At 32.8% G+C, this 5,109-nt stretch overlaps 1 pseudogene; it reads right to left on the bottom strand.

Moving 5' to 3' along the window:
• Positions 1–752: 752 nt before the first annotated feature.
• Positions 753–863, bottom strand: LOC127742573 (uncharacterized; annotated as a pseudogene).
• Positions 864–5,109: the final 4,246 nt, after the last annotated feature.

Below are 5,109 nucleotides of genomic sequence, written 5' to 3'. Positions count from 1 at the left end.
TACACACTTTGCTATAAAGTAAATGAAGGCCTAAAAGAGGAATAACCTTGATGCCTGAGATGGATTTGATTATTTCCATTAAAGGGGTCTTCACCTAATTACTTTTTCCAATATTGGCTCATCCTCATCAATCATGTGATATGTTTTTGTCAAAATAGTGTTTGTGAAATAAGGATTAGTATCGAAATAAAACTCAAGCTTGAATCATTTTGGGTTATCTATCCTGCTCCACTTGATATCTTTGAGAAACTTGAGAGCACCTTTATCATGCTCTAAAATCTATTTCACAAAGACTTAAAATTAGCTTGGTTGCAAGACATAAAATAAACATTTAAAAGAAAAAAGGAGTAACTATTGAATAGAACTAACTAACCTCTTAAGCTAACACTAAGACTTGGTTGCAAGACATAAAATAAACATTTAAAAAAAAGAAGTTACTATTGATAGCACTAACTAACCTCTTCAGCTAACACTTCATTGTTTTTCATTGCATTGAGCCAAAAAACAGGTACTCCTTTTTCTACAAAACCAAATCAAAATGTTATCAGTGAATGAATTGAAATGCTATTTAAGAAAAAGGTGTGATCTTGTAATTAATACCTTCGTCCTCTTCAGCACCTGCAGTTTTCTCCTCTGCTATTCCTTCAACTTCAGTGACACTATTAACTATCTCAAAGCACTGCATCCATTAAGAAATGGTTGAGGGATACAGATTCTTTTTCCTTTTTTTGGTAAAAAGATTACATAAAATAGAATGTAATCACATAAAACGGCTCCGCAGATCACAGTGAATTAAAACCCCCAGGTTCCTATCAAAATGTGAAACAAATGAACATTCTTGCTCTTGGTCCAATCATAAGACTGGCTATATTTTCCTTTTGTCAGTTGGGGGTTTAGCTTGTTTGCTTTTATTTGATCCAAATACCCGAATGGGGTATATGTTCAGTTTACAGTTTTTTATTTTAATTCATTCAGGGGAAACAAGTTATCGGTTGAAGTATATCATGCAAAAACAAACTGAAATCATGAGGCAATGTACAATATGAAAACTGTAGAGATAAATATAATAGGGGATTTTTGAGCAAGACAACAACAAATTGTAAGCCCGGTCATATGAAAACTGTAACATACACAAGTAGTGCATAGAAAACATAATAGGAGGTGTTTGAGCAAGCCAGCAACAAATTCAAGGTTCGATGATAATCAATAACAAATTCAACTCTGATGATTTTTAGCAAAGACAAAAAAAATTAAACTCGGTGATTATTCAGCAAGACAGCAACAAATTCAAGATTCAATCGCTAACAAATTAATTGATTACTAATTCAACATCATCTCAAAATACAGGGAGAAGGGAGTCTGGAAAAGGGAGTATAGGGGAAGTGATGATGCATGGACTTACCAAGGGCGACTAGGTGACGAAGAAGACCCGACCCCAGAAGAGGACGAGCGACGAAGCAAGTGATGACCCTACGACGGTCCACGATCCACGAGTACTTGAAACCAGAAGACGACGAGCGACAACGATCCGACGAGTGCTTCTGTCGCCAGCAAGGAGGAGCCCAGAGAAGGCCGCGAGACGTTAAAATGCCGGTGACGATAGGAGATGAGCAACGAGACGCCGGTGAGTGTGACTGTGTGAACGAGTAGAGACTCTAGTGAGACCGAGAGAGACTCTAGTGGCAGTGAGAGAGGAGAGAGTTTGAGTCTCAGAATTGGGAATGAGAGAAAAGCTCGTTGAGAGTGTGCTGGTGAAAAATCCAGGAAGATGAAGACATAATCCACGTGGCTTGTTATTACTTGTCCATATTTTAAACGTATCGGTACGTATGAATTTATCATCGTACCGTAGCAATCACCCTATAATTAACACTAACTTCTAATTTAATTTGAATTTTGATAATCAATTAACCATAATAAAATTTTTCTTTGCAAATTAAAGAGTTATTAAAAAAATTATTTTATAATTTTTAGTTTTTAAAATCGCCCATTATTAATTAGTTTCAAAAAAACTAAAAAGAACAAATAAAACGAAAAAACCAAAAGACGATTCTTCCATTGAAGGAGTTAATTATTTTTTATATGATGAATGAAATGGTATAATACAATAATATGAGTTAAAATAGGTGTATTTCACAAGTGTGATATATAATACAAATCGTTATTTACGATTTGCATAACAAAAGAAATCATTAATAACAATTTCATAAATCACATTTTTTTAAATTAAAAAATTGAAATCGTGACTCACGATTTCTTATTTTTTTTGTCTTACTTGAAATCGTAATTCACGATTTCTATTAACTTTTTTTAATTTTTTTTATCTTATTTGAAATTTCTTCTTATCCCATAATACTGTATTACACTAAAATATTATAATATTAATAAAAAACACCAATAACAACCCAATATAAAAAAAAAATTAGCCTCCATTGAAGCCATAGTTTTTTTTTTTTTAATTGAAAAATTCTTGTCTTCATCTAATATTGTCATGTAGAACATCATGATCAGGACATACTAAAACAGTACTAACCTAGAAAAAGTTCTATTTTTGTGCCATCAAAATATCAAATGTTTCACCACTCAGTGTGTCACAATGTGCCTGCACTTTTTCTTTCCTTCTCAAAACATATTCTGCACTCTCAACATTTGAAAAAACCAAGTAAATCCATGCTCAAATTTTCAAAAGGACCTATATTAAATTGGCTCGCATTCTATTTAATTAACTATGTTACTGTTCAATAAAAAATATAATATTTCTTCGATTAAGAAAAATTCTGTGGTTTGATTATGAAGAATTGTCTTTTGAATTTTTTATTTGTTGTTTTTAGGTTTTGAGTTTTTTTTTAGAACTAATTAATAAATAGACGGTTTAATTTGAAAAACACAAAAATCTATAGAAAGGGACTTCTCTAGTCAGTTTTGTTATTTGTAAAAAAAAAAAGTTTTATTATAATTAAGTAGTTAAGTTATCAAAATTCATGTATTAATAATAATAATAATACAATTTATTTCATCTAATAATTATTAAATATATAATAGAGGGTAACTAAATGTCTAAATCTTTATTTAGAAGAGGATTACCGTTATTGATTAGCATTATGAATCTTGTAATTAACCTATCTAACAGGTGGCTATATTTTTTTTTGCCCTTTTTCCCTACTAAGACATGAACTCACCCCTACATTATATTGTTGTGTTCTTCTCGCTATCTGTGTTGGTTCAAATGGGTATGATCATCATCTTCACGGACATCCTTTAGATCCTGTGGCAGAGAGCGTTTTTATTGCAGCACCTTTGGCTTTTGCGTATGTACATGTTTTTCGATTGTCATTCGAACTCTCTTCATTACATCACCCCGATTTTGATCTATCACATCCTTTTGATGGCTTCAAGAATCAAGATGCATTTGGCACACTCTCCAGTCTTCACACCCGACCCAATAGCCAATATTTGCTCCGGTTCCTGTAGTTACCCTAATTGCTCAGCCAGCTCAGCTCTAGTCTCTAGAGCCTATATCTGCCTCGATACATGTTCTGATTCTAGAGATGAGGACCTTTCTTCTGACATCATTTATCATTCATCGAATTTTAACAAGGAGGACCCTAAGAAAGATATGGACACCCCTAGGCCCGATGCTAGAGGACCCGCACCCGACAGCAACAGTTAGGAGTGTCCTTGCCAGGTATTCCTTCGCAATGGTTGATCATGACACGATTATTATTTAGGTGCTACTCCAATAAAAATTTAATAATTGTTATTATATAAAGATATATCATTTTAACTATTAAATAATAAATTGTAGAGTTTAATTTTTATTTAAAGTAAAAATATTATCTTTATTTAAAGTGTTGCTAAATAAATAAATTATATTTTTTAAACAAGAATCATCATAAAAAAATATTTTTGGCATCTTCATATAAGTAATTGCTGTTTGTTTATTGGTGGCTTGATTAGAGAGAATATATAAGATATTTTTTATTGGATTGGGGCTAAAGCCCAAAGAAAAAAATTTTAATTACAAACTAAGCGAGGTAAAATAATCTCTTTTACCGTGTGATCTCTCTTGCCGATGGATTTTGTTTGCTACTTGATACTTGTATAAGTGACTTATGGATGCACGGATGGATGAACATGTAAATTTGTTATACCTACAAATTTACTGGAATTACATTTTAATATAGGTATTATTGCATAATTTTTGCACTAAATATGATTGTAGCATAGATGATTGTATAATCGTTTGTATTATTGTTTGTTTTGTTCTCGTGATTATGCGTCCGTTAAAAGAATATTTTAACAAACTTTTAAATTAATCTAACCTCGTTAAATGGCATAAGTTTGGTTTTAAGTTATGGGATATCTCAATTAGTCTGAACTAATGATGTAGATGTAAACTCATTAAAAATGGTAGTATAAACATCTCTTACATTTAAAGGTGGATAGAGTACATACGTGAGAAATAATGATGCAGTAATTAACAATTTGAACTCATAATGGTGGAGTTAATGTCTAAATAGCTACTTTTTTTCAAGTGTGCTAAATTAAATAACATTATTGTAAGATAAAAAAAGGTTGCCAAATATGCAAATGCCAAAATAGTTATATTTTTTGTACCGTTAAAGTTGAATTTATTCTTGATATTTATGTCATTTTTAATTTTCTTTTTTTGTTCAATTTAGGATTTTTAATTTTTTTAAGAGAAAAGGACAAATAAGTCCCTGATCTTTTAACCCACGGACATTTTCGTCCCTAACCATTAGAAAATACTTTTAAGTCCCTGACGTCCCTAAAAAATTAGACAGATCAGTCCTTCCATCCATAAGCCACCGTCAGACCCGACGGAAAAGGCTGACTTGGCTCCCGTTCTGATGACTTGGCGTCATAGATACACACGTGAACTGATGAGTCAACAGGATAGTTTCAAAAATTGGACAAATAAGTCCCTCAACCCTAAAACTACGTCGTTTCCCGTTTGGCCCTAAATAGCTCATTCTTCTTCCTCTTCCTCTTCCTCTTCTGTAAGGACCCCATCTGCACTGCCCTTGAGGCTGCCGACGGTGGGGCCAACTTCAAGGATGACGTTTGGTCCAGGTCCAGCGGCGGTGG

The sequence above is a fragment of the Arachis duranensis genome, chromosome 1, assembly GCF_000817695.3.
Source record: "Arachis duranensis cultivar V14167 chromosome 1, aradu.V14167.gnm2.J7QH, whole genome shotgun sequence".
NCBI lineage: Eukaryota > Viridiplantae > Streptophyta > Magnoliopsida > Fabales > Fabaceae > Arachis > Arachis duranensis.
Note: the sequence above shows the minus strand (reverse complement) of the source record. Positions and strands in the feature narration are given on the sequence as shown.